Source organism: Otolemur garnettii, unplaced genomic scaffold (assembly GCF_000181295.1).
Source record: "Otolemur garnettii isolate 467f Iridium unplaced genomic scaffold, OtoGar3 scaffold00075, whole genome shotgun sequence".
Taxonomy (NCBI): domain Eukaryota; kingdom Metazoa; phylum Chordata; class Mammalia; order Primates; family Galagidae; genus Otolemur; species Otolemur garnettii.
The window spans coordinates 1,455,711-1,465,628 of record NW_003852470.1 but is presented as its reverse complement, the minus strand read 5'-3'; the positions used below and the strand labels follow the sequence as shown (position 1 = coordinate 1,465,628).

The 9,918-nt window shown below is 47.4% G+C and overlaps 1 protein-coding gene across 4 annotated transcripts in view; it reads left to right on the top strand.

The window, feature by feature from the left end:
• Nucleotides 1-9,918, top strand: part of PPP2R2D (protein phosphatase 2 regulatory subunit Bdelta) — a 55,996-nt gene that overhangs the window by 9,125 nt on the left and 36,953 nt on the right. For 3 of the 4 annotated variants that reach the window (XM_023515621.1, XM_012807794.2, XM_012807793.2), the window contains exon 2: nt 1,881-1,994. The exons of the other annotated variant lie outside the window; for it this stretch is intronic. The gene's annotated coding sequence lies outside the window, so the exon portion shown is untranslated. The remainder of the gene's footprint in view (nt 1-1,880; nt 1,995-9,918) is intronic. 4 annotated transcript variants of the gene reach the window in all.

Below are 9,918 nucleotides of genomic sequence, written 5' to 3'. Positions count from 1 at the left end.
AAAAAAAAAGAAGATGGGGTGTCACATGCTGTCACCCACGCTGGAGAGCAGTGGCATCGTAATAGCTCATTGCAACCTGGAACTAACTACTAGGCTTAAGTGATTCCCCCACCTTGGCCCCGGAGTGACTGGGCTCCAGTAGGTGCCCGCCACTCCCAGCTAGAACTGGTAGTTCTGTATTATCCTTTGAGTGGATCCTTTGCTCATAGCACAGTTTGGTAGCTTCACACCTTGATTGTTTGGAAGTATCAGTGCATGGCCCAGGGATCCACAAAACCAAGAAGCCTTAGATAGGTGGCCCTGAGGTGGTCAGCTTACAGTTTGGTTTATACATTTTAGGGAGACAGGAATTATAGGTGACATTATAAATCAGTACATGGAAGGTTTACATTGGTTCACCCTAAAAAGGATGTCTCAAAGTGGGGCTTACATAGCAGCAGGGTTTAGAGATTCTTAGCTTTGTGATCAGTTAAAGAAATAAACTTTTGTCTAAAGGCTCAGAGTTGGTGGGAAGAATGCTTGAGCTCAGGGGTCTGCTTCTGTCGTGTGGGTCCAGACCAGAGTCAGGTTAGAGAGGAAGCCATGGTCTACTGGATTGGTTTTTTAAAAAAGTTTATAGCCACGTGTTGTGGGCGCCTGCAGTCCCAGCTACTCAGGAGGCTGAGGCGACAGAATTGCCTAAGCCCAGGAGTTGGAGGTTGCTGTAAGCTGTGGTGCCATGGCACTGTACCAAAGGCGATAAAGGGAGACTCTGTTTATTAAAAAAAAAAAACTTTAACAAGATGTTTGGTTTGTGAGTCCTGCCATAATCGATGCCCTAGGTCTCTGTTTGATAGAGTCTGCTCTAACATCAGTCCTGTGCTCCTGTGCCTGCACTCTAAGGGGAGAGGACAGGGACGTAGGCCCAGCACCCCTTCATTATGGCCAGGAGTTCAGTTCTCAAGCTTTTCTGGGGTCCACCTGGCCAAGATGGGGTTTGTTCAGTCGGGGGGGGGGGGTGGCCTTGGGATTTTATTTTTCATTTACTTTGTGCAATGTGTGTTTAGTCTTTGTCCTCATGTCCTGGCACATAACTCCTAAATTTGGGGGGCCTTCAGTGTTGTCTTTGTATGTTAATGAGTTGACTGGTGGCTGTTAACTGTAGCTTCAGGATTGTGGCTGGTCATCTGGAAGACCTGTGCTGAATTATAAGCCAGGGATTTTCAGCCCCAGCGCTGAAGGATTGTTCCCCTGGAGCATTGATGGAATCAGTTACACCTGTATAAAGGTGGCTGCTGGGTAGCTGAGCTTGTGGCCATCCCGAGAGGGGCGGGAGTTCTGCACCCCTTCCCTGCGCCTGCCTGCCCTCCCTCCCTGTGTCCTTTGTAGTCTTCATAAGGACACATAAAGTTGTGTTCGGGGAGTTCTGTGAGCCTCTAGGGCAGATGGAGCTGAGGAAGGGGTTGTGGGAATCCTGTTTGTAGCTCTTGGTGAGGAGCTGAGGTAAAACCTGGGGCCTTGTAGTAGACCTGTGAAGTGGGGCAGTCTCAGGGGACCGAGCCTGGGGTCTGACACTGTGTTGGGATCAGATCGAACTGCTGTCCTGCAGAGTTGATGCCGCCTTGCTGACGGGGAGAAGTCTGCACACGTGGTGACTGTGCTGTTGGGAGCACAGGGAGAAGCTGTTTTCAGCTCAAACAGCTGCCCTTGCTTTGCTCTGAGACAGCATCCTCCTTGGGGGCAGCAGGGAGCACATACTTTTCGTGTGCTGCCTGTTTTGCCACAAAAAATAAAAAGACGTGGAAGGGTTGGAATTGAATAGAATTAATTACTTTACTGTTTATCGAAGACATTCTTGAGTAAAACTGGCTTCTTTTTTCTTCTTTTTCCTGCATGTGCAGGGCGTGAAGAATACAGTGACCGCTGGTGCCTTAGGCACTGGGCCGGGACTTGTGCTGAGGAGCCTGCAGTTCACCTGGCCTGCTCCGCTCACCCGTGGGAATGACAGATAACGTGTTAGTATTACTGTGAACGTAGTTTTGACCTCGTGGACCCTCTGAGAGGTTCTGGGGGACTCTCTGGGGTCTGGAGACCACTCTAAGAACTGCTGCTCTGAGGCCAGATGTTAGCAGTAGAGATGTCCAGGACAGGACGAGATTAACTGCCCCTCTCGTCTTTACTAGATTCTGTTGTTTTGTCTCAGAATACAAAAATAGAGTGTTCATTGTTTAAAGAAAATCAAAGGATACACATATGTGGGGGGTGTGTAGCAAAAGCCCCTTTTATCCCCTTGTTGTCCTGCAGTCTTCCTAACTAGTCACTGCTCTTAACTGTGTCTCTTTCCAAGCCATTTTCTAAGTTTGCTTGTTTATATTTTAAAATTGCTTATAGTACCTTTTTATTTGACAAATGTGGGATTTTACTTTAATCATTTTGCACCTTTATTCGTTAATAGTGTGTCATGTGAGATCTTATAGCAAATCAGGCTTTCTGTGTGTGTGCCTGGGTTCATTTGACCATCACCATGGCCCCCAGAGATTACTGTCCCGCATTTATTCTATAGGTGAGAACATTGACTCTCAGGGGGCACGTCAGTCACATGGTGGTGGTCTCGGCGCAAGTGGGGACTGCCATCCTAATTTCCATGCATGTGCTCTGAGTGCAGAGCCCGTGTTTAAATGCTGTAATCAGGCTGCCTTATTGTGGCTCTGTCTCATCTTTTCAGTGGCTTCACCGTGTCCCCTCATTTGTTTACTGTCACTAACGACACTGCAGGACTCTTGTCCCTCCATCTGCCCGTGTGCAAGGCGCTCCTGGGTGACGGACACCGGAGTGGGCACACGGTGTCTGTGGCCTTGCACAGGGGCCATGGATGCCACCGTACTGCCTTGCAAGAGGGAGTGGCAACTTACAGCTTCCCAAGGGTCTTCTCTCACCCCTTTTCTTCACGTGAGCTGTTTGGTAAATCTCATGTTGGGATTTGGATTTCCTTAGCAGTTGTGCAGTTGAGATGGTGGCTCAGGCCTGAAATTCTGTACTTTGGGAGGCCCAGACAGGAGGATCACTTGAGGCCTAGGAGTTCAAGACCAGCCTGGGCAACATAGTCATACCCCATCTCTACAAAAAATAAATGATTAGCAGAGCATGGTGGCACACGTCTGTATTCTCAGCTACTCGGGAGACTGATGAGGGAGGATCAGTTGAGCCCAGGAGTTGAAGGTTGCAGTGAGCTGTTATCACGCCACTGCTCTCCAAACTGAGCAACAGAATGAGCCGCTGTCTCAAAAAAAAAAATAAACAGTTTGTGTAAGCTCTTTTTGCAGTATGACTATTAATCTCTTTTAGGTATTTTTTTTAATGTTAGCCTTCAATTTCAATTCTTCTGCTCCCATCCCACATCTTCCTGCCCAAAGCTCAGTTACCTACTGTAGAGTATCTTTTACTAGTGTGTTTTTGTTTTTGTTGCTGTTGAAAATTAAGAGAAGGGCTAAAGGCCCTGTTGCAGTCAGGGAGGGTATGGAAGAGGAGCGACATGTGGGGCAGCATCGGAGCACTGAGCTGAGGTGGCCGCACCCCGTGTTCTTAGCAGTGGGTCGGATGCTCTCCAGGGCAAGACGGCAGCGAGCGTGCACTCAGACCTACGTGACGTGCACAGGCTGTTCAGTGGAATCACAGTACTACCTCCTTTGAACAAAAGGTGGTTCTGTGGTGCCCACCGGCAGCGTCAGACACTCAGAGCGCAGAGGTAGAGAGAACCAAGCAAACAGATGATCCTGGCGAATTTGCAGAAGTCTTGGTCAGGATTTTAGACTGCCCCCAAGCGTGAGATGGACATGAGCTACATCCAGGGATGTTAAAATGACAACTAAAATCAAAAGTCAGTTGTATGAAGACACAGGCTATTTCTTTGCAACATGCACAGTACCCTGTGCTGGCACTTACGAAGTGTTTTGTTTTTTGGTTTTTCTTTTTTGAGACAGAGTCTCACTTTCTCACCCTGTGTAGAGTGCTATGGCATCACAGCTCACAGCAACCTTAAACTCTCAGGCTCAGCCGATCCTCTTGCCTCAGCTTCCCAAGTAGCTGGGACTACAGGTGCCTGCCACAACACCCGGCTATTTTTACAGACTGGGGTTTCACTCTTGCTCAGGCTGGTCTCCAACTCCAGAACTTAAGCAATCCACCCACCTCAGCCTCCCAAAGTGCTAGGATTACAGGTGTGAACCACCGCACCTAGCATCATAGGAAGTGTTTTAATAGAAGAAACATTTGGGTGAAAAAAATCCCAGATGATAGGTCCACATTTTAACTACATCTACTGAGTTTATCATTCTTTTAAAAGGGGAGTGTGTGATAGTTAATGTACGTTATCAAAGAAGCAGCTCTAATGAGCACAAGCATTCTGACTAAAGCAGTGATGAGGTTCTATTTCTGTATTATGTTTCTGGAAAGAGCATCTCTACACCCATGTTTTGGAGGGCAATTTAGCATTTATCTATCAAACTTTAAGCAAGGCTTGGGACTCCAAGGTTCCACTTCTAGGAATACGTCAGCATCCCACAAAGGTGTGCACTGCAGCAACAAGGCAAGGAGAAGCTCCTGAGTATGTCACAGCACACACACCGTGGACTGAAGGCCTCTGTGTCCCTTGGAAAGTCATCCATGACACACTGGCTGAAAAGCAGCAGCTTGCGGGAGAGTGATGCCCGTCTGACAAGCAGGCACCACATGGCGTCAGGGAGGCCTGCCTGGGGAGCGCCACGGGGCTGGGGTTAGGTTGTGCTTTTACTCTGCACACCTGTGTGTTGCTTGGGGCGCACTTCAGCGTGCCCTGCCTTTGTAACAAGGAGAAAAGGCCCCATTAAGAAAGCCAGATTGGCTCGGCGCCTGTGGCTCAAGTGGCTAAGGCGCCAGCCACGTACACCCAAGGTGGCGGGTTCGAATCCAGCCCGGACCCGCCAAACAACAATGACGGTTGCAACCAAAAAATAGCTGGGCATTGTGGCAGGCGCCTGTGGTCCCAGCAACTTGGAAGGCTAAGGCAGGAGACTCGCTTGAGCCCAGGAGTTGGAGGTTGCTTTGAGCTGTGATGCCACAACACTCTACCCAGGGTGACAGCTTGAGGCTCTGTTTCAAAAAAAAAAGAAAGAAAGAAAGAAATCCATGAAATTGTATTCGTCACCAAAGTTCTAGAACTGGGCAGCGCCTGTGGCTCAGTGGGTAGGACACTGGCCCCATATACTGAGGGTGGCGGGTTCGAACCTGGCCCCCAGCCAAACTGCAACAAAAAACAGCTGGGTGTTGTGGTGGGTGCCTGTAGTCCCAGCTACTTGGGAGGCTGAGGCAAGAGAAATGGCTGAGCCCAAGAGCTGGAGGTTGCTGTGAGCTGTGATGCCAGGGCACTCTACCGAGGGCAACAAAGTGACATTCTGTGTCTAAAAAAAAAAAAAAAAACTCTAGAACCACAGCTGGATTAAGACAAACCAAAACAAATACCCAACTAAAAACAATTACTGAAATGGTGTGTTCAGGGGGCGGTGCTGAGCCGCCACGTGTGTCAGCGCAGGCATAAATGCCCGGCTCTGTTAACAGGGGCTGCTCCTCGGCTCTGTTGCTGCTCTTTGCGGCATCCTGTGGACAGAAGCTTCCATCACTGGCCTCTTAACATTTTAGTAAGCTGTATAAGTTGCTTTCAGAAGAGATAATGAGATAGTGTGTTGTTATTATAATACACACTTATCAGCTGTATGTCTCATTTGATGTGGGTTTATTTTTAAGAAGTAAAAACTACAATTACAATCAAGGTTCTCTGTTGTTTGGACTTTTTTTTTGAGACATAAGCTTCACTTTGTTGCCCTCTGTAGAATGCTGTGGAATCATACCTACAGCAACCTCAAACTCTTGGGCTCAAGCTATTCTCTTTCCTCAGCCTCCCTAGTAGTACCCACCACAATGCCCAGGTGCTGTTTTTTTTTTTGAGACAGGATCTCACTATGTAAGCCACTGCACCCAGCCTTTTTTTTTTTTTCCTTTTTGAGACAATCTCTCTGTGCCCTGAGTAGAGTCCTGTGGTGGTGGTGTTTACAGCAACCTCAAAGTCCTGGGTTCAAGTGATCCTTTTGCTTCAGCCCTTCAAGTAGCTGGGACTATAGGTGCCTGCCACCATGCCCAGCTAGTTTTTCTGTTTTCAGTAGATACAGAATCTCACTCTGGCTTAGGCTGGTCTTGAACTCCTGAGCTCAAGCTAGCCCCCCCTCAGCTTCCCAGAGTGCTGGTATTACAGGTGTGAGCCGCTGCGCCCAACCCAAACTCCTGGGTTGTTACCTCTCCAGTTCCGTTGCCGATACTGAAGGAGAGCTGTCCAGGTACCTAGTCCCCCTCTCACCGAGCAGAGACGAGGTGGTGTCTGCAGCACTGCAGCTCCTCCTCTGCGTCTCTTGCTGCTGTCAGAACCTGATGATTTGGTTGAATGTCACAGTCACATTTCTTGACTTTGCTTGTGATGCCAAAAAAGTCAACTGCTGAAGGTAACTGAGACATCAGAGACCATTCCCAAGGTGGTCGTGTTAACCGGAATTAGTGTTAATTTTCTTGCCCTAGAGCCCTGGTTAATGCTGTGAGCTGGGCTGGTGCCACAGCGCCAGCCACTAGCCTGGGCGACAGAGGGAATATGCCTTGGGGAAAAAGAGCCCTCACTGAGTTCAGATGTGTAATAATGATCTGAAACAGTAAGAAAATTTTTACTTTAAACATTCTCAGTTTACCTTATTCTTAAAGAGCACAAAATTCAGTAAAGAGATTTGAATCATGAAATTACCTGCTTAGGGCTAAAATCGGAATAATCGTGTAAATTGTCACTTTAGAAACCTGTTCACGTTTACTGCTGGGGTTGCTCAGAGTTGGTGGACACTGGTCATCTGCCTGATGACCTCTGTGATGAGGAGAGCGCAGCACCCCCTGGAGGACACGGCTCCTGCTTTACTGCTGGAGTTACTCAGTTGCTGGACACTGGTCATCTGCCTGATGACCTCTGTGATGAGGAGAGCACAGCACCCCCTGGAGGACGTGGCTCCTGCATTGTCTCTTCAGTAATTTACGCTGTTTGGGTTTTTTTTTTTTTAACCTACAAGAGAGAAATTTGGACTTTTCTTTTTTAGTTCTAGGAATATTTTTCAAAATGAATTTTCTTGTTTATCTTTTCAAATTTATTTTTTAGGGTCTTGCTCTGGTGCTCTGGCTTGAGTGCAGTGGCACAATCATAGTTTACTGTAGCGTCAAACTCCTGGGCACAAGTGATCTTCCTTCATCAGCCTGCCAGGTAGCTGAGAGCTACACATGTAAATTACTCTGTCTGACTAAGTTTTTAAATTTTGTAAGGCCAGGTGCAGTAGTGGCTCACACTTGTAAACCTAGTACTCTGGGAGACCCAGCCAGAGTAAAGCGAGACACTGTCCTTACTAAAAATAGAAAAAATTAGGTAGGCGTGTGGGCTTGCACTTGTAATCTCAGCTACTTGGGAGGCCACAGCAAGAGGATTGCTCGAGCCCAGGAGTTTGAGGCTGCTGTGAGTTCGGCTGGGGCCATGGCACTCTAGTCTGGGTGACAGAGCAAGACTTGTCTCAAAAAATTTCATTTTGCCAAGGCTGGTGTCAAACACCTGGCTTCAAGGGATCTTCTCACCTTAGCCTCCCAAAGAGACTGTAGGTATCAGCCAGGGAATAGTCTTTTAAATTGTGGTGAGATATGCATAACATTCCTAATAGTCGTAAGTGTACAGTTTCCTGGTGCTGAGTGCATTCACAATGTTGTGTGGCCATCACCGCTGTCTACCTAGAACTTCATACCAATTAAACAGTGAATTTACCTTCTCTCCTGCAAACACCATTCTGTTTCCTGTCTCTATGAACTCGCCTTTTCTAGGAATCTCACGAATGGATTACCCAGTGCTTGTCCATCTGTGTCTGACTGACTTCACTGCCCGTGGTGTCTTCAAGGTCCGTCTGTGTTGTAGCAAGTGTCAGAATTTTATTTCTTTTTATGGCAGAATTAGAAGTGGATTCTTTGATGTAGGAGATACCTGTCTGACCTACGTTTTGATTTATGTTGCTTTTAGTAGTCATTGAATGTACTTCTAACAGTTTTACTCACAGTAAATGTATTTCTCAAAAGCTGTTTGGAAATTATTTGTAAGCATTGAGTAAATTTACCTAGTCAAAAGTAGCTTGTTGGCTTGGTGCGTGTAGCTCAAGTGGCTAAGGTGCCAGCCACATACACAGGAGCTAGCAGGTTTGAATCCAGCCTTGGCCTGCCAAATAACAATGACAACTACAGCAAAAAAAATAGCCGGGTGCTGTGGTGAGCCCCTGTAATCCCAGCTACTTGGGAGGCTGAGGCAAGAGAATCACTTAAGCCCAAGAGTCTGAGGTTGCTGTGAGCTGTGACCTCATAGCACTCTACCCAGGGCAACATAGTGAGACTGCCTCAAAAAAAAAGTAGCTTGTTACAGTTTTTTTCTAAACTACATAATCACAAACTGAGGATGGGTAATTGTTTGCTTGAAGTTTGATAAGTTTGTTTTACCATTTGCCTATAAATTTATAACTTGTAATCTTAACCTATTTTAGAATTTCTGTAACTTAAAAGTATCTGAGGCTCTTGCACGTGACTTTAAATATACTTAACCATGTTTATTTAGTATGAGGAGGCATCCCAGAGTTGTGTGTGTTCCAAATAAATGCTAATAAAAGCGGACGTTTCGGGGACAAGTTACTGGGAGAGAAACAGGAGTGACTGTTCTGCTGTTGTAATGGACGATGTTTAAGGTGGTTCTCCCGAGTTTGAGATAATATTCTTCCCCTTTTGATACCAGTTCCCAAAATGATGACTTTATTTATATTGATGAGGGAAGCTGTCTTCTCACTGGTCTGACCAAGTCTGAAGCACCCAAAGGACGTCTCTGTGGGGACTCTCTTCGGATCTGCTGCAGGGAGGGGCTGAAAGACACAGCTCTTCTGAGCAGCCATGAGTTGCCCACTGTGGTTGGATGAGGGCTCTGGAAGGGGTCAAAACACTCCCCTGGACACAGGACCCTGGAACTCAGCTACAAATGGTGGCTGGGCATGGTCAGAGGAGAGGGCTGGGCTGAGCCAGCAGGGGAGAGAGCATGACGACCAGCTCCAGGAGCTGAGTGAGGCCTGGACAGCAGTGCACAGTGAGATGAGGGCTTGGTCTCATCGGAGGCTGCGTGTGCAGAGGTGGGCCGAAGTTGGTCTCGGGCCTGGTGTTGCTCCTCGGATAGTGGATGTTTCTAGTTTCCCACAGGGCCCCGTGAGAGTGTTGATGGCTGTGTTACAGAGACACTGCCCTGTCTCTTCACCATGGCTCACACAGTTACCTGCTAAAACAGCATGAAATAAAGCATAAAATTGACTAGTTGTGATATAAATCGTTTAATGTATTTTAGAGGAAAGTGAATATATTCAGCCAGCCGCCTTTTGGAGGAAGACATTTCCCTTTTTCAGCATAGAGTAGGGAAATCGCACAGAGTATTCTGAATAGATCAGATTTTCCTTGGAGACAGTGGTTCAGTCTGTGATAGACTTTAATGGCAGAGGTTCAATGTTATTTCCTAAATTTTTAAATCCATTGGATTTGGTGGGAGAAGACTTCTGATCATGAAATGATATAAACACTGGTTTTCCTAGCAAAACACAAGAAAAAAGTCACCATCCTCTGCTGCCCCCCTGGCCTCCTGCACACAAGCCAGAGGTGAAAGTGCAGTGCTTGCAGACCACAGTGGGTGAGGACACGCTCTGAGAGTGCAGTGCCTGCAGACCATAGTGGGTGAGGACACGCTCTGAGAGTGCAGTGCCTGCAGACCACGGTGGGTGAGGACACGCTCTGAGAGTGCAGTGCCTGCAGACCACGGTGGGTGAGGAC